The sequence below is a fragment of the Patiria miniata genome, unplaced genomic scaffold (genome assembly GCF_015706575.1).
Source record: "Patiria miniata isolate m_02_andy unplaced genomic scaffold, ASM1570657v1 HiC_scaffold_25, whole genome shotgun sequence".
NCBI lineage: Eukaryota > Metazoa > Echinodermata > Asteroidea > Valvatida > Asterinidae > Patiria > Patiria miniata.
This window is the reverse complement of record NW_024037064.1, coordinates 13,880,630-13,901,142: the sequence shown is the minus strand read 5'-3', so window position 1 is coordinate 13,901,142 and position 20,513 is coordinate 13,880,630. Positions and strand designations below refer to the sequence as shown.

The 20,513-nt window shown below is 39.5% G+C and overlaps 1 pseudogene; it reads right to left on the bottom strand.

Annotated features, from left to right (window-relative positions):
- LOC119733102 overlaps positions 1 to 19,917 on the bottom strand; it is a 35,245-nt pseudogene extending 15,328 nt beyond the window's left edge.
- Positions 19,918 to 20,513: the final 596 nt, after the last annotated feature.

The following is a 20,513-nucleotide window of genomic DNA, read 5'->3' as shown; positions in this document are numbered from 1 at the left end:
ACGAGTTAGAGATTTATTTAAAGTGACTCAAAATCATTTAATAAAGAGGTGATATAGAGGTGTAACTCGGTGGATTGCTTTCATACTGTTAATTTACCGAGAATTTGAACTCAAATCTTTTTTTTCTTTTGCCAGCCGTTTTTCAAAGTCTGTATCGTTTTTAATTTTTGGAAGCTTTGTGCTGGTCTTTGTTCTAATTTTTTGCTTAAGCATGCTAAATTTTGCGAGCTCTCTCGTAATCAATATAAACTCTTCGTGCTATATATCTCTGTTGTTGATGGCTTAATACACGTATTCTTCAATTGTGTTAAGTTTGGAGTCCGCTAATATTTTAATCTGGTCGTGCTTTTTCAGCTTGGCGGATAATCGCTTAGACGCGATTCTAAGCAGAATATGTACACCAAAAGCGCCTATAAACGTTCCTTCTAGCACCAATCCAATGCGGGCTGATAACACCCATAAGAGCGGGAGTACTGACAGCCCCCGCTATAGCTCCAAATCCTTCTCATCCTAGCTCTACGCAATTAATAGTGTCGATAATTCTCTTTATTTTTTTATAAGTGCGCTCTCGGTGGTCTCTCTCTTTTAAGATTAAAGATCGAATCTCTTCAATCTTTTTAAGTCTGTAGACTTTTGTTTCTTCGTTCCTATTTAATCGGAGTACATCTCCAGAAATATCGGGGTATAACGCCTAATCATCTATACTCATGTTTTTAATATAAAAAGATTTTAAAAGATCTCCAATTCTATCATTATACTCACCCCCTTGTTGTTGATGATCTGTCCTTTTTCAACTATGATTGAAAATGTTAGTTCGTCGATTATACCGTTTTTAATTTTTTTGAAATCCTCGACTCTATCAGGCTCGGGTTCGTGCGTACCCACGGGTACGATTTTTAAGATATCAGACGGTCGACCATCGAGGACATTTTCACTCCTACTTAATTGCGGGCAGCGAATAAACAAAAGTTTAAACGGATTAACGTTGTAAGAGCCCGTATACACCACTTTGGGTATCAGTCTTCCTTTAGGTAAATTAAGTACTCGAGAGACTTCTTTGTTTAAGTGCAATTTAAGATTTACGTCGGTTACCACCAACGTCACCTTTTTAGATTTTCTAAATATTCGAAAACTTACCCCAGGTATATAGTTCGAAATAAAATCGAACCAATCGACTTCGTACCACCCCGGAGGTATGGTGACCGAACCGGCGACTCCAGCTGGTAACGGCGCTTAAAGTCTCGGAGAAATTAAATCTAAATTATCACCTGACACGATAACATTCCCCCGTATTGTTACACCGGCTTGTCTAATTTCTCTCCCTATAGTTTTGGTTATTTTACCTTGAATATATTCTAGTGCTATCCTTCTACCTTCATTGATGTGTATGTATCTGTCAAATAAGATGACCGCCAAAAACGTAAGCTTATTGCTTTGTGCGTCTTATTTGCATTTTATCTACTAAAGGTCTTTGTTTTATAGAAAATTCTATTCTAAAGCAGAGTCTAGTCTATCTTCTTCATAGGCTTCTTTAACATCGTTTATAACTCTATTGAAAGTATTTTCGAAGTCGTAGAGCAAATCACCTATCAACGATTCGATAAAATCTCTATCTTATATTATTAGTGAGCTGGGGTCTAAATCATACCCACGTATTATAATACTAGGTTCTCTTTCAGCGGGTTTCCCAGCTATATGCGTATACAATTCAATCTCCGTGGCGCTGGAAATATTAAAATATCCGGGGTTAAACATCACCCTTTTTACGCGTACAGATTTTTGACCGTTTAGATTATCTACGACGTCTTGTAATTTAAACGTCTGCATTTATTTTAAAGTCTTTTTATATTCAAACTGAAACTAAAATAATGAGTGATATTTAGTCGTTAAAAAAGCAAATACAAGGTATAGCTTATCAGATAACAAAACAAATAAATCAAAATGCAGCCAAAGCAACCGAGCTAAAGCATCAATCTGCATCCCAAGCAAAGTTTTTAAACAGCACTAAACCTAGTTAACTGGAGGTCATAGTTAATAATAACAACGGGGTTTTAAGATTGTTTCCCGACTTAACCTCGGACTATAAATTGCCTCACGTTGAGAAGGACGGGGATGTAGATCGTTGGAAATCACTTCCCATGTCGTTTTATCAAAATCAGTTAAATTTTGCGATCTACTGCGCTACTACCGGGTGCGGTGTTGGATTCGATTTTTAAATGCGAGCAACCGTTACGTTTGGGCCATCTTTAACTTTCATTTATATTTTACGGTGAGAAGGATCCTGTACGACTATGCCGCTCCTTTACAGGGAGATGACGCATTTAACGCTCTAGACAACAGTTATAATCACAGAGCATTTACCAATACCTGTTTGTTGTTTGGCATAGATCAAAACCAGTCTTTTAAACAGACGAGAGAAACAACGGTGTTGGTACCTTGTACATCTTTAATAAGGGCAAGTTTGTGGCGGTGGGCGAATACGATAGAGCATTACCCGACAACCTCAACGTTATTTACGGCGGCTACCACGGTGTAGATAGTCCTAAAAAGAATGGAAGCAGTTACATTCCTTGGACGGTTAAATGAATCGGTACTAAAGGATCAACGAATCGATTTCAGATTTCTAAAAATTTGCCGCGGGGGATTCCCCTTTATTTTCCCCCCACTATTTTTAGAATCGAGAGCGGCGTGTCCAGGCTTGCCGCAGATTTTTTCCATTTTGCTCCGGTTCCCCCACCTTCCCTACTACTCAAGACGTACAGTGTACGGTTGTTATAGCAACGCGCATTAGCATTTCAGTCTCAAGGGTCAGGCCTTAAGTTCACGTACCAGGACCGTACACGTATAAACGGTCATCTGGCTTTCGTTGGCTTGTACATAACAAGTGTATACAGTTTCAATCCGGGCTTTCGGGCCGTATAGCTCCCAGGGTTTGGCGTGATTTATTGGAGTTTGACCAAAGTGTGTGGAGTAGGGTTCAGGGCCAGGTCAGCACTGTTACAAGATCAATGAAAAATACGCGAACTATAAAAGCCTTTTCTAAAAAGGGTCATTTGTAGACTATTTTTTGTGTGAAAATAAGACATGTGGGTTGAAGAGCACGGGACATCATATTTACACCGTGTTCAAACTTGATTAGTGTTATATATTTCTCAAACTTAAAAAAACATCGTTACTTTCTCCAGGTATGCAGTACACAGGTATGCTATACGTGAGTGCACTGGCTGCAGGACGTGGCATGTTTAAACTTTTAACTTCAGCAGTCTTCGAGGGAGGAAGTTTCTAATTATTTTGAAAACCACCCCATACATCTCTTCAAGGTTGTTGCCGTAAGTAATTCAACATACACTGACCTTCTATACATGTTCTGTAAGATCGTGAAATTAACTTTTAAAATGTGTTGAAAATACACCTTGGTCAAAATTTGTTAAGTGATTACCTGACGTTCACCAGACACCTATATTAATTCGATTTATGTTTTCATGAAATTTATCTATACTATAAAATTCAAGACCGTGAACCCAATGCATGCATATCCAAATCCTTCCAACTCAAAATGTTCATACTAGCACGTCCGCCTTAACAAAGTCATTTTTGTCGAGTCATGCGCCAGAAAAGATGCGTGCCCAATGCTCTCTAAAAATAACCAAACAAAACCCACACATTTTGCGGGAACCTCCGTGGCGAGAGCTGATTAATTTTCTAGCAGGTATTAACTTTCATGTTGTAAAAAAATGCAATGAAGTTTATAATTTTGTTCGTTCGATGTCTTTCAAAAATGAATAACTTGTATTTCGCAGGAAAATAGCAGTTGAAAAAAGTAAATAAACTTTCGGGGTGAAACTAGAAAGTAGCGTAGGCAACGGATCTTCAATCAAAATAATTATGAATCAAATTAGGTTTTGCCCTTCACCGACGTATAAACACTGTGTACCCAGTGTGTATTCGCATAAGATAATTATGCGCATATCAAAACTGCTACTGGACGGTTCTTCTTAACATTTAATGAAATTGTTTCGTGTGGAATTTAAATAACTTAAAAAAAAGCTTGAGCTCTTTGGTAATCAAATATTGTCTGTATTATATTCAGGTACCTGTATTTTAGACTGATGAATAACAGCGTGTTTGGTAAGACGATGGAAAAGTCAGAAACCGGATTGACGGTTACCTACTCAGAGACAGTAACGATGACGATCGAGATAAATACGTATGTACGATTTTTATTACCATTTGAAAGACAAGTACGAAGATAAAATCAGGTTGATGTACACAGATACAGACAGTTTGGTACTCGTAGTGCACACTGACGACGTATACAAAGATATGCAGCAAAACGGACAACAATACGACCTTTAGAATTATCCGACGGATCATCCTTTGTATGATCCAACCAATAAGAAAGTGATCGGTAAATTTAAAGACGAGTTTGGAGGCAAATTTTCATGGAGTCGGATATTTACGCTACACCGGGTTCGCCTACGATAATCTTGACTTTTTTTTAGGTCATCTATTGTTTAAATGCGCCTTTAAATTCGGTACCGGCGTGTACTCTCAACGTTTTAGGGTAACTCAAAGGCGATCTCGCGTAAATCTTGACGATAGCATCTTGGGTGGGATCAGCCGTTTTAATAGAAACCGAAGGTTCTGCTTCGTGATATCGACTCACAACGTCGACAACCGTCAAAGCGTATTTATAAGTCTTGCGTTTTACTTTATCCCAGGATAGGTATAGCACATCCATTTGGTGAAAGTCGTTTGGTTTTTCAAACTCTCGCAAAGTACTCGTAGGCCTGATTACCTTTTTATTGATTTTGGTTTTATCGTGTAAATGGTCGACGGCGCTTTCACCCCTCCAATAACCGCTCGGGCTATAATACAGTTTTTGAAGTTTACCCATCATTTATTATAATAATAATTTTAAAAGGTTTTATACATTAAATAGATGGCGTCAGCTGTTGTAGTGATGGTTGGAGGTGCGATCATAAACGCCTTAGCTTTTTCGGGTTCAAACTTTTCAAGTCTGAAGGATGATTGCAGCGAAGAGCGTAAGAGACACGATTTAGCGAAAGAACAACTCTCGGCCGCCAGATATCAGTGGCAACGAGAACAAACGAAACGAATCGATTTTCTCAACGAACGTATCAGAAAGCAAAATGTTTCAAAACAAACATTTTACGACGTTGACAAAGCGTTGCGTTACTACAACGAAATGACCGGAGAAAACGTCGAGTTACCCCGGGAACCCAAACTCGAAGATTTTTACTCGTATAAATAAAATGAATGCGTATGGAAAAAAGCTCAATCCCAGCAGGCTATTAAAAATACCCAGATCTACCAAGGGTGAAAGAAAAAAGGTGGTCATTACCCACAATCCCAGTAGTATATCGGCGGGGCAAACGCCAAGGGTCAAGTTTCCTCAATTGGGCGTAGACGACGCGATCGTACCCGGCACTTGTAAACTAGCTTTTAATTTAGATATCGAAGGTGGAAGCGACAACAATAGAACCATTTTTTAGCAATTTGGCCAGAAATTCAGTCAGCGAAATCAGCGTCAGGCTTCAAAGTAACGAAATCGTGTAAAGATCAAGCTATCGCGGATGCCTATGGTAACAGATACTGTATTCCCCTAGATTTTGACATCCTGACTTCGCCTCACCCTTTTTACCCCTGCGGTTTAAAACAACCTTTGACGTACGAGATAAAGTTTAAAAAGTCGTTAACAGTACAGATACGTCGGCGATGTATTCTGTCTCAGACTTGACTCTCAAATACGAAGTGGTGACCAACAGAGACCTAGCTATCACCGTCAGAAATAAACACCGAGGTTTAATGCAATACCTGTTTGATAGTATCCACTCGCTAGAAGTTAAATCCGTCAGCAAATCGGACACGCTTTGAAACGTCAGCATCAATCAACCCATCAGGAGTCTCAAGGGTATTTTGTTTTTGTTTAAAGACCCCGCGATCAAAAAAAAACCACAGCGATTTTACATTCCAAAAATAACCAAAACATCGGTGACCGTAGAAAGCAAACCCAATCAACTCTACAGTCAAGGAATGTTTCAGTGATACCAAAAGCGGGCGCGGAGTGGCAGAAGACTTAAATTTGACGGGTTGTGACCCCGGAGACTACCTAAAAGACCAGTAGATTTTAGAAGTAACGACGACAATTCCGCTCACGGATCCGGTAGGAAACTCGGAGACGGAGGAGGCATCAACGTTCAATTTAACAGAGAAGCCGAAAGTCAAGGTGACCTCACGATGTATGGATGCTCAATTGAACTTGGAAGACGGGAATTTTAAATCTCTTTTAAGTTAAGATGACACAACTGCATTGCGCTTTAATCGTCAGCGAAACGAATTCGGGTCAAACCAAATGGATTTTGGATCTGTTAGAGTCAGACTATAAAAATACATTTGAAGTTATAGTCATTATTTGCCCTACCATATTTAAAAACAAAACGTACATCGAAAGAAAGTGGATTCAAGCAGATCCCGATTTACATCACTGCGATCCGGAATTGTACAATATGACGCTCAATGAAGCGATCGACATTTACAGGAAAATATTCGAAGGTGTTGCCACGCTGTTTATCTTGGACGATTGCTCTTCGGATCAAGAGATTAAATACAGTAAAAATACGTGCGCGCTAAGCAAGATGGCGTTTAGTGGAAAACACACAAATCACAGCTGTTGGTTACTGACTCAAAAGTACAACAGCGTTTTAAACAGATTATAGAGAAATACGGCTTGGTTGGCATTATTTTACTCAAAGATAAAACATCGTTTGATCAAGCGTTAGACGAAAATGACGTCGTACCGATTGAAGAACGAGATTATATAAAACGACGTTTGAGAGATGTGAAATATAGTAAATTGGTCGTATACACCGAACCTCCAATTAGTTACGAGCTATTGGAGTAGGTAAATAACCTAACTACTGAGGTCTTTACAACTAACTACTGAGTTGTTTACAACTAACTACTGAGTTGTTTACAACTAACTCCTGAGTTGTTTACAACTTACTACTGAAGTCTTTACAACTAACTTCTGAGGTCTTTACAACTAACTACTGAGGTCTTTACAACTTACTACTCAGCTGACTACAGTTAGCTTTATAACTAGCTTTAAAGTAAATGATACCAATATTCGAGTATTTGCAGTTTTTGGCTATTATCATTATATCGCTTAATCTATCGTTTTACACCTACGAATACCTTCGCTTTTGTAACAAAGTTACAAAAGATACAACAAAATTAAATTAGTTTCTAATTAAATGGAGGACCTAAAACTTGCTTTAACGAACGAACAAGATCACAACGCAGAACATAAAGATCGTTTGTGCGGTGTCGTAGCAGCCGGAAACTCTAGAAAGTACTTGGGAAAGGAATACATATCGAAGCTCTTGACAGTAAAGAACTCGACAAATTATATCATCTGTACGAAACTAAATTTGGAAATGAAATTGTTCAAACCGTTGGCAAATACACTTTAAGTTTATTTTTGCGAGTGTTATTTGTTGTTACACCCGTAAAAGTTTTAGGATATAGATTCTGAAGAAGAACTCACCAACGACTTGAGTTCTGATCCTATTATAAGCACGAGTATGGCTGGTATGTTGAGCGACGTTTGTTACAAATACGGAACTTTAATATCACCCCTAGTTGCTACGATTATCACAACAAAACATTTGAAATTTAATAAACCTAATATAATAAATGAAAGATCAGGAAGCAGCAACAGCAACGCCTGCGGCTCAACCAGCAGAGACAGAGACATCCCAACCTATAAAAACAACATCATCACCGACGGTAACGAGAGTGTAGCTCACCAGACTACAACTCTTGGGCGATGTGGGGTGCTATAGCGTCGATAATAGGAGTGGAGTTGCTGGTACTAAAAACGTAAGGCAACTGCGCCGGTAGTACAGCCAGTGCCGATAGTCACGCAACAGCAATTTAAAAATTGTTATATTAAAAACGATGAGTAACTTTGGCGCCAACGGAATAGCAAATACGATTTATCACGGAGCCGTCATATCGGGTCTTTCGATGAGATACGCCATATGGCGGTAGGAAATAAACTACTCAAAATGAAAGCGCCGGATTTAGACAAACTCAGCTTAGAAGATGCGGTTAAAATGACGGGTATTATAAGTGGAGCTCTGGCCACGCAAAATTGGTTGGTGGCCTAGGGTATACAACCGGGCAGTATAATTAAAACGGCGTAATTTAAATAGGTTTATTAAATAAATGGCTGAGGGAGGATTTGACTTTGACCCCGTTGATGATTACGATGACGATGATGATGTAGCAGAGACCATTGTGGACGACAACTTTGATACTCCTGCACCACCAATCCTCACTGTCGACATAGATGACGTTTTAGATCAAAAAAAAAGCATGGTCACTAATGGGCACGTTGATGAGTTTTACGATACTTATAACACATACGAAAAACCAATATCTCGGATACGAAAAATTTATTCTCAAAACAGACGGTTTATTTTATGACACTGGAGATTTTATTAGAAAGGAATTAAGCTTTACGCATTACGCACGTAAGACACTCAGTGACGATCAAAGTCAACAATTGCGATAAATACAACCCGAGAGTATCCCCATGACAGAACTACCCAGAGTCACCGTTAAGGTAATCGAGATTATAGACGATTTAGAACAAGACACCGGCGCTCAAACGGAAGGATTGAATTACAGAGAACTCCGGGGTTTAGATAAAACTCTACAGACGTTGAGAGGTAACCTAGAACTCAATTTAGCGCGTCTCACATAACTAGACCGAGAGATTGCAGCCACGAGACAAGAAAGTCACAGAAATGGGATTCGAGTAGGACTGGAGTCACGCGTCACACAAGTCTGTTTAATTCACCATTAACTATAATTGCTATTAACAGAGGTTGACAATTACAAAATAAATGTGCAAAAGTTCATCAATCGATACACATGGAACAAACATGAAATTAAATAAGAAAGAGTATTTACCTGTAAGAAATTTGCCATGTTGTGAAAATCATCAAATACTGGAATTAAGCCAGCCCACCTGGCTTTGGGTGATTGGCTATCTTGTCTATCAAGCTTTGCATTCATTTCTCTCTCACATGTAAGTTGGTCTCCTCCGCTGATTACTGGCAAGGGATTGCTCTCATCATTTTCTGGTACGTACTTGTACATACGATCCATTATTTTCACAATTACTTCATTGGTATTCTATTTCTCTGTGTAAACACCGAGATTGACCTAATATAAAGAAAATACAAGAAGGGATAAAAATAAAATTCAAAAATGTACACAATTTCATTCGTAAGGGGAGGACTAAGGTGGATTCCTGCTGATTAAATATATTTTGTTCTACTTCTTGTGAGAACATACTTCAAATTTAAACAGGAATAAAGAACTTGCATTATTATTAATTTTCAATAATTAATTTCAATGAATGAAGACAAAGCCTGAACCCAAAAATGTCTTCAAATTATTCAGGAGAAAAAGCATCAGACCCAGCAAAACTCAAAAACATAGGCATCACCAGGATTTGTTTTTAGGGGGGGGGGGGGGGACAAAGCACATCCCCCCCCCCCCATATATTCTAGCCCCCACTGAATTAACAGTAACATGACTTCCCACCTCTTTTTCTTTCTTTTGCCTCCTTTTTTTTTCATTTTTTTTTTTTATTTGTTGGGGTGTTTGTTTGTTTGTTGGATTTTTTTTTTGGGGGGGGGGGGGAATAAACAATACCCACACCCCTAGTAATGCCAATGCTCACTGACCACCCCCCCCCCCTTCCTGGTTAACTCTTTTGAATTCAAAGGGCCCTTGCAGTGTGAATTCTTCTTTACATAATCTTTGAAAACACACCTTGTCTCCAATTTAAAACTATTTTCAATATTTGTTTTCCCACCTTCAAGGGTATTTTGGTGCCTTATTGGTTTTATGCAAATGCATACTCACATATTCAAAATCAAAGGTGTGACATCATTTCAGGCAGAAAGCTAAATGTTTGAGCTATTTCAGCATTTGCCTGAATTTTGGATTTATTGCTTGGGAATTTCTTGTTGTGTCAGTACATGACAGTTAGCCAATTTTTCTCACAAAAATTTGCAATGAGCAAATGTTGGGGTTCACAATTTGAACAGAGAACTCCGAAAACTGAACATTGTCTTAATTCCATAAATAACATCAACAACGTAACTCTCTGTTCAGTGTCCAAAAAAGCATGGAAAGTTGTGAAATGTTTAAAGAAGTACAATTTTGAATTGAATGAACCAAAAATGAATGTCAAGTAGTCTATAGACATTTAAGAGGAGTGTAATGCCCCAAGAAAAAAAATCATGTTACAGACCCTATCAAAACCATTACAATTTTCATTGGAAAATAAGATGTTTTTGTCCATTTACCACTTCACTCTTTTGGTTGCTCTTGCTTGTTTATGGATGAAGGATGTGCTTGGGTATGACTGAGCTGAACCAGTTCAATGCAGAAATATGATCAGCAACAACTCTGCCTATCAAGGTTATCCACTCTCCGAAGCGTTGAATTGTCTTCTACGGATGGTAACAGTTTGGACAAATGCTGGGCTGGATAATGTAAATCTTTGCTTCCAGCTGTCATGGTCATCTGCCTGGGTTTAATGCACAAGTCTACATTGTCTCCATTCAGCACATAGCCAGGGTGCCTAGTCTTGTTAAGGTCTCTCAATGAAGCAGCAGCAGCGAAATCTTGTGGATTTGTGAAGAGTGATTTCTTGAACTCCTTTTCCTGCTTTTCTTCTTGATCTGCTCGACTGTGAACTTCCATTGCAAGACAGATTTGTCGAAATCTTTTCCAAAGTCGAATCGTCTCTTGATGAGTGTCTGGTAGGAGATACTCATGCCTCTTGCTTTGAGTCTTGAAATTGTCTTTTTTCCACCTCCACCCCTCCTTACTTGAAGGGCAGTTAAAGTTTGGTGGGCGTTCATGCGTTCATTACGACATTATAACAAGATGCCGGCAGCAGTCATGATCCCTGGCTTTGTTGTTTCCAAAGTTTTGTCAGTATTCGGTCTTGTGTGCTTGGATATGGGCAGCTGAAAACAAACAAGCTAGCAGTGTAGGTGCCTTCTGCTGTAGTTCACTCTCCTGCTCATCATAAGACCAGTGCTACAAACGAACAGAAAAAGAGAGAAAAAAATCCCCTTCATCTATCAAGATATTTAAAACTAATCTACCAATTACCAACAAAACATTGTCATTCCATGATATAAGTTACCATCCTGAACCTGACTATTAGGCTACATTGTAATTCTGACAGAGAATACCACAGGTTCCATTGTACAATCTGTGCCTGTTCTTCTTCATACTGAACGAAAGGCATAACAACCTTCCATTAACATCTTTTGTTTGTTGAATTCTTGGTTGAGATGTTTCCAAAACAATTAGAAACAATGAAATTGAACCCAGATATATGACACAATATATGAATAATTACGACTTGCATCTGAAAATTATACTCACCTTCTTTGGTCACCAATTGAGTCAGATAGGTGGGGGGTAGCTGGTGCTCCACGTAGCGAATGTGCTCTGCTATGTGGAGCATTATAGTTCTGGGGAGGGGGTATAGTGTTAGATAATATTGTTAAAAGAGGGTGGGTTATGTCTTTACAGATAGAGGTCTGTAGGGCCTACTTACCTGTAAAGCTTCTTTTGTGCTATTTTGGAAAGATGAAGTGGGTACTGTATTGCTGCACGAAGTTGCACATTCTTTGCTTATTTGGCCACATGTGAACTTGAATGGATCCACCCCGGGTGATTTAACAACGTGGTCCAAAGCTGTATGGAGATCTCCCCTGCCAAGAGCACACAGAATTGATGGGATGTTTTACTTCTCCACAGCACCTGAGGGGCTGGTCACTTCAAGCTTCACCTGATTTATAAATACGAAACACAGCATTGTTAAGTCTATTTACATGAATAATGAAGCAATTAGCTCTACTTCAAACCTACAACTGGCATCAAGGCAATGTATCAACTGACAGTAAGAATACTCCAGGCTTTACATCAACCAGAGAAGATCAATAGACAGTGGTACCTGTACAAGAACATCAAAACATTTTGTGCTCAAGACCAGAGAGCTGACATCACTTGTCCCTGCCCTCTCCAGGAGGAAACAGGAAAGGCAAAGTGCAAGAGGGTCAATGAAGAGGATGATGAAGTTGAGTATCCATCTGATGATGAGTAAAGAGAGTGACCTTATGAGCACTGTTTGAACTTGCATGTTACCGGCACATCTCATAGTGTGCGCATAACCTACAGGTTGACTCAGTCTGGAGAGGTCTTGCACCGTTCAGGTGATTTAATATGTGCTTCACAAAATATTGTGTTTTCAGTGAATGCAACTTGATTACAAATGTATCTAGTCAAGGTTTTATGCAAATGTTTGATCCTTAATACAATTTTCGAACTCTCAAGCCCTCCCTCCCCCAATTTAAACTTTACCCCCACCTTAACATGCTGCACTGAATATTGTATGTGTAGTATTAGAATAAGGCTATTGCACGATGGGGTACTGAAGACCCCCCCCCCCCCCACGCTGCCACCCACCCCAGACTCCAAACCTTGACACCCCCCCCCCCCCGATCCGCAACACTTTATTCTGTGGCTCCCTGCATTAGGGCTGGTCCCAGGGGAATATTGCCTAAAGCAGAAGGGACAACTAGCTTGTTAACTCTCTTTACAACCATGACAACCATTCAAATATTAAAACCTTAAGTTGTTTTGTTAGACTCAGCTGAAATTTCCCTTTTATGTAAGCACAAAATCTTAGTTTTGATGGGGTATGACTTTTACAGCCTTTATGTGGTGTTGGGTTATAATCATATATATTATATATAATTTAAGAGCTAGCCTGTAAATTCTGGAATTTTTTAATTTTATTTTAATTAGGCCTATTTAATATTTACCGACGATGCTGCATCGAAGTCAAGCTTGGTTTTACTTTTTCGTTTTCCCTTTTTCTTTAATCTACTTTGAGTTGAAGTGGGGCTTTCAATATTTGTTCTCTTGACCCTTCCAGTTGGCGTACAGCATGTGGCAGTGGTTGAACATACTTCTAGAAGTGCTTTCTTTAGTGATGCTTGCACATCACTGTGTTTGAGAATATTATGAAGTTTACCGAGGCATGTCCCGCATATCTTATGCTTCGTTAACACTGTATCGTCGACGGTCATTCCAGACGCTGTGCGGATTTGGGCAGCGATGTTACTGTCAACGATGATACTTCGTGAACTGGTACAGGTTTTTCTTACATACAAAACAAACCCTTGGCCTTACTTCTTGTCTCTTGGCTACAAAGACTATGACACGTTTTACCGAAGATTGTAAATTCTCTGCCATCTTGAGTTCAATAACAATAATATTACCGTTTTGACAATCACCCCTTACTGTGCAATATCGCGAGTCTAGTATACTAGTCCGGCTAGTTACTATAGACTTCGTTACGTGTTCGTGCAAAATCTAGCGTCTTTTGAATCACATTAAAATTGTTATGTTATTTACGCTTTGTAATTCAAAGTTCAGGGGAAAAGCTCTTAAGTCCATTTATCTGTGTTACAACCTTCAGATAAAAGCATACATAGTGGTTCTGCGTATTACTTTTCTACTGAACAAGTATTTTCCGCTACCTTGAAAGACTACGCGACAACTTTTTAAGCGGACTTGTCAATTTATTCGTAGGTGGTGCCTTGAAAAACATGCGTTCTGTTATCTTTGTTAGTACTATTTTATTGTAATGGGGGTTATCTTTACCCTTCTTACCTAAAGTTGTAGACATGCAGCACAGTATATTCAGCATTTTTATTTATCATATTTTAATAACGTGTCAAATTAAAGAAATGTTTGTTAAAACTGTATCCCGTTTACAAAAATAGAAGATTCTGAAGAGTTCTTGGTTGTGATTGGTTCAAATAATTCTGCATTATGCATACTTGAATACATGAATAATGGATTAGCTCAACGAGATGATAAAGGCCCTCGCGGCTGCCGCCGCTCGCTGGATAGTATTTTTACGTGCCAGCGTTCGGGGCGCGTTACGTGTCCGGATCAAGACGCGTGGGCCTTGACTAAAGGCTAGGTTGAACTCAACTCTTGGCAAACCCAGTGCCGCCCTGGGTTAAGTTTATTCAATATTGCGTTTAACCCTGCATCATTTCACACTTCGTGCAAACCAAGCTTATTTCGCCCGGTTATTGTTTTGAGCTGTAGTGAGAGTTTCAGCCCGGGTTGAAAATCTCAAGCCAGGTCTAAAGAAGGTTTGAGTTCAACCTGGGGCAAAATCAATCTCAGGGTTGACGCAGGGTTGAAAATGTTCAGAGTGAAATACTGCATGTTTTCAACCCTGAATTAACCCCGATGTTTGTCTAGTGTGAGAAGGCCTTTCTGTTAAATAGGCTTTGACACTGTTGCTAAAACACGTGATCCAGTGCAAAACTAATAACACATAGCAACCCCCCATCTCTGAAGTGGTCTGGTGTCTTTGTGCCATTCTCACCCAATGTGAACAATGTACTGTCGCTGGATGTCAAGCGTATAAGAGCTTGATCCGGTTAACAGTCTCACTGGACAGCTGTGCTGATCACTCCCAAGGGTGCTATTTCCTTTGATGCTCAGTGGACCGTGGTTTCCCACACTGGCTCCATTGGAAAGTGCACACTTTCAATGAGACTGTTACACCTGTAACAAGTGTACACTTGAGAGTGATCAGCACAGGGGATCAGTGTGAGACTGTTAACCGAATCGTGTGGTACAGCAACAGTGTTTTGGTCTGGAGAATTCAAATTCAAACACATGCCAAGCATTTCAAAAAGTCAGGGTTCCCGATGTAAAATTGAAGAGAGATCGACAGATCGCACCCAACATATACAGTAAGGAGACTCATTTAATAACAGCTGAGTATAATCCATAAAAGGGGACCAAAAAATGTATACATTAAAGGGAAAATACAATATTTGCAAACCTCCAAAAATATAACTACCAAATCATTTTGAAATACCTTGCTGGACTGTTAGTGCATGACAGTGTAATTGCATCCTGTAAATTCATGGCACCTGGTATACTGTCATTTTCAAGAAAAGTGGTATTTTTGTGTATCAATTTCCAACGCTGGTTGGCCGACCAGCGTTGGAAAAAAAACTGGGTTTTTTTCCAAATACTGGCCCCAATTGACCATCACACTTGTTTGCAATCGATTACACACCTATGAACGAGTACAAGCCAGCTAGACTGGTTCCCTGACCTTACAATTCCCCAATGCATGTAAACTGATATGTTTCTTCTTATATGGAGTCAGGGAACCAGACTACAGGAAATGATTGTTTTTCTTGGTTTTCATAGCATTTTCAAACCCAAAACCTCAAAAAAGTCAGTGTAACTTTATTTGCTATATATTTCCAACCCCCTAATTCCATTTCTGAAAATTACAGCAAAAGCAAATGATGTATATTCCATTTAAGGAGACAAATTAATAACAATCCTTTAAAAATATATACATTAAGGAGACAAATTTAATAACAATCCTATAAAAATATATACGTTAAAGTGACAAATTTAATAACTCGAATATTTTCTCGTATTAAGGCGAAAAATTTCACAGCAATCTAATAGTAATACATCTATATCTGCGCGAAGCCACAGAAGGGCCTACATCGTTTTGGAGTGGCGTGACACATTTTTTTGTGTGCATAAAACAAACAAAAATGGGATCAATGAAGGTCACCTTCCATGTAATTCTCTATCAATCCTTGCTGAATAAGCAGGTTACGTCAACTTTGGTGCAAGAGTAAGCCGAATAAAAAAGTTAGATGGCATACGGAAAGGACACCATAGAAACACCATGTAGTTAATTGACTGAGGCTCTGGTGGCGAGCCAAAAACTGCGGTTTGTTTGTGTTTTTAATGTAGTGAGAACCCCTTCCGAATTGTGTAAACACAAATAAGAAAAAAGGAAAATAATCTTGTGAAATGGATTAAACGGAACTCGCCGGCCTCCTTTAGGGAGCGCCTAAATGTAACGGTTTAAGTTCTTGTCACAACTTTCACAGCAGGGTTAAGGAGACTTTTACACCAGTTCACTTTGTAAACGTTAAAAACTACATAATCCACCGAATATTCATGTATTATGGAGGCAATTGTTACTCGTTCAAATGTTGGACACAACTGCAATAAATTGTATATCTGGCATTGACTGAGGCGCCCCACCCCCAAGGCCACGACCGGGTTCAAATATACATGTATGCTCAAAAGAGTGAATAAAATTAATATATTTTCTCCTAAGCTAAGGCATACTCCTAATCTAAGGCATAACAATCTGGTATATTCTCTCATTATTGGTTATTAAGATGTGTCAGAGAAAATTCTCCAACTGGATTTATTAGAGTTGTTACAGATTTGCCTGTGAGGATATTTATCAATTCGGTCACCTGCCTCAATACAAGAGTTCGCAAGATTGTACAAGATGTCCTTAGGCATTTAGGCCAGGGTCTTGAAATGTTGTTCCTCTTTGTTTATCAACTACAATTAGTGAACTGGATTTGTTGAGGACAATAGTTTATCGTGGGATTGAGCGACTCCAGTCACCTGCTTCAATGCAAGAGATCCCGGGATTGTACGAGATGTACTCACCCATTCTCAAACATTTATCCCAGGATCTTAAAAAACTCTCGTCATCTGAATTTATATACCCTAAAATGTTGTTCCTCTTTGTTCATCAACTACAATTAGTAAATTGGATTTGTTGAGGACAACAGTTTATCGTGGGATTGAGCGACTCCAGTCACCTGCTTTAATGCAAAAGATCCCGGGATTGTACGAGATGTACTCACCCATTCTCAAACATTTATCCCAGGATCTTTAAAATCTCTCATTCCTCAAAAACTGGCATCTGAAAAATACTGACTTCAAAAAATTATCAAATTGTCGCGTGTCAAGGAAAAGGTTGTAGGCAGCCCAGAGTAGCCAAAATCACTTTTGGAGATATTCGAGTTTTAAGGTTTTTGTGCTCCCATTTTCAAAATTAAAATTAATCATTTAGGCTCAAATTGTGAAGTGTGACATTCGGTACTAATCGTAATAATAATAAGCACTGTTTATTTCAAAATAATTCTTAATTTTTGCGATATTTACATTTTTATGCTGATAAAGTGCGGTCCTGGCCGAAACGCATACATTGTAATGTATTAACATCCTTTGGCTGGGAATAAACTTTGCCTTAGGTAGCCACAAAGTGGGACGCTAGCACACATTTTGTTCAATAGAAATATACATTAAGGACCTTTTGCCTGGCAGAAATATTGAGCTTAACGTCCTTCCGTCCTTTTTATATTGTTAATTATGTCATGGTGACGTAGTCTCTTGAAACAAAGTATATAAAATGAAAGATATTTCCATGCTCTTTTGATTGCTCAAGAAACCCCAAAATTTGACCTTTGACCCATTTTTCGTGCTTACGACCTTTTTCCGGGCACTCGACAAAATGTAAGTGAGTGTGTCACAGTTCAGGGCTGAAGCAGACGTGATCTCCTAGTCTGGCATTGCTTGAATTGGCAGTGGTAGTAGAGTGTTATGGCCCAGTCATTCTTTGCAGAGGTGCCCTCCTTGTTCTTCTGTCAAAAGTTATTGATACATGTAAAAATAATCAAGCTTACTGAATACTACAGTGTATATTAGGAGACTGGTGATGAAGGCATGCATGAGATTATTTGTAGCTTGTGGAGCGCAATTAAGGCAAGGTAGTTTGGAGTGCACACGCTAAAGACTTCCTTCTATGGAGAATACTTGACACCCTTTGCACAAATCCTAGGAGACTGGTGGTCTGAATAGCATTTTCTCAGTAAATGCTTCCTAATTTTCACTGCTAATTTGACTTTTAAGGCCGTGTTATTGCTTTCGGACTAAAAAGTGTCCTGTTTAGAAATCTCACCCATGCTAGACAGATAACACTTGGCACATACGGTAGCCACTACAGGTTAATTTCCAAGTGCTCATTGCGAAATACGGGTATGTGGTCACTTCATCAAGTGCATGGTAGCCTTACTTACAGAACAACATGGGGAAACTCTACATGCACATACCTGGCACTTACTATGCTTACTGCAGCCAGTTGTAGAAAGGCAATCCCGTCCCTGAAAAATACACAATGTAGATGAATTTAATATGCAGTATTAATGTTGTACCGGTATTGTCCTGCGGATTGTAAATGTGTGGATATTAAAAAGCAAATTCAACCATCTGTATGACAAATTTTTGAAGTAAGCAAAATCATATTTGCATTATATTTGACCAGAATTACAAAGCCCCCCCCCCCCTACGTGCACACAACCCAATTGGCACGGGATCTGTCCTAGTGAAGTGCATGCAGTTGCCATGAATCAACTTTTTACATTGCGATACATGTACCGTAATAACAGTAACTACTATTATTATTTTTATCAGCTCAAGGCTTCCGGCGGTAAAAATAAATCAGCATATTGTATGCTTTCATAAAAAGTTGACTTATTTTTTTTCCCAAAGGTAAGTGAACCGAACCACCATCATTCAAACCTTTAATTCCCACCAAGTCCTTTAGGGGTCAAATTGGGGATGTTCGGGACTGCATGGGGGGAAACAATCTGAAGGTTTTGACCTGGAATATTGGCAGATCAATTAAACCAAGATTTGGACCATTGTAGTTGCTAGGACCCCAGTCCGAGTAACTTGGAACCCATCGCCTTTTTTACATTTGGACATGGTCTGGCAGGCAGTTAAGGTCCAAGCAACTTTGTCTATTTTTCGTGAAATTTCCAGATTCATTTGCACACAATTGCGAATCAAAATTTCAACATAAATTTCACAAAAATTAGACATCTGAAAAAGGCAGCACTTTCTGATAAGCCTATAAAGAGGGTGAGTATGCTTCTAAAGCAAAAAAACCCTACAAACTATAAGCATAAATGTGAAAATCAAAATTTTGCAAAGTGCAACACTTTTTTGTACATGTGTGGCCTATGTTTACGGAGGTAGTCCAGTAAATAGGCCACATTTATGGGGCTAGGGTCTACCCCAGTGTGCGATCGCAGAGATGGACCGATTGCGCCCAACCCCCAACGGCACACACCATACACACCCGTCCCGGTCCCATGTAAGATCGCTGAAGGAAAAAAAAACACAATCATGACAATACCATGCAATAGGGTACATTGTTGTTTTGTACATGTACATCTGTTCTCTGCCGCCCTTGTAAAGCTGTAGTATTGACGTGTGCCACATTACCGGTTAAATATCATTTACAAAATAAAAGCCGGCAGGGCGGTTCGTAAATCATAAAATGCAAGAGATCATGCATAAACATCAGCAGGAACAACCTCCGGCAAACCAACGTTAAGTGAAAGAAAGCCGGCATGACGTAATGGGAGTTGACAAATCACAGCAAAGGAACGGCAAACAAACGTTCGCTAAATGATTGCCGTTGCCGGCAAAATATAGCCTACACTGCCAAAAAAACATACACCTCACCTGCTAGGATGATATAATGGCCGATTTGGCGATTATCTGGAGGTGATACTGTACTTAGGCATGTTAGGCCTAGGCGCCTAGGCTAGCTGTTGTACTTCACTGTACTTGTTGTAGGCCTAGTGGAGTAGTGGGCCTAGTGCCCAAATGGAGGAGGTTGATAAGTTTGGGTTTCAGTTGAAAACAGGCCTTGGCCTGACGTAGCCCGACTGCATCTGGCCGTACAGTACTATTGCAAGTCCGTACTACAGAGCTGTTGTACATGTAGGCCTAGTGGAGTAGTGGGCCGGGCCTAGTGAGCAGTCGGGCTAGGCCTGACGTTGTCGTTGATACTGTTGAAACCTCTTCAGCAGGCTTGGAGTTGGACACGAGAACAATATTCATGCTGACAATGGCAGTCAAAGCAAGCATCCAAATAAGCATGAATAACACAGCGAAAATTGAATATCTGATGTAGTTCTTTATCACGATTATTGCCTCGCTGGTTGCTGAAAAAGCAGGCCCTGGCCGTGGCATGATGACGTTGGTTTGGCAACCTTAAGTTGGTTAGTTGGCGGGATCCTGGTCCGAACGTGTGCACGCGCGAAAAAATATATATTAGTACTGGTAGACGTTACCGTGTTTGTGCAATGCGTTCTGGCATCGGGAACCAGCGTAGAAACTTTCTACACAACAGAAACTGGGCTTTACCAAATTAGTTCTGTGAAAGGGTGTTTTTGCACGAAAGTTTTGGAGCATTTCGAAAATATAATAATTACGCAATAATTACCATTTTTTTTGTAAACATACCTCTTCATTTTTAAATTATTTACAAAAGTTCGAAAGTCTCCTAACATGTTGATTGCTAATTCCGTAGCTTATACCCAGTGGCGTAGCCAGGAATTTTTCAGTGGGTGGGTGGGGTACTTTACCCGGACGTTCTCGATAAAACCTTGCATTAATGCCGTGTGCAAAAAGCGGCAGGAAGCCCCGCCCACTAC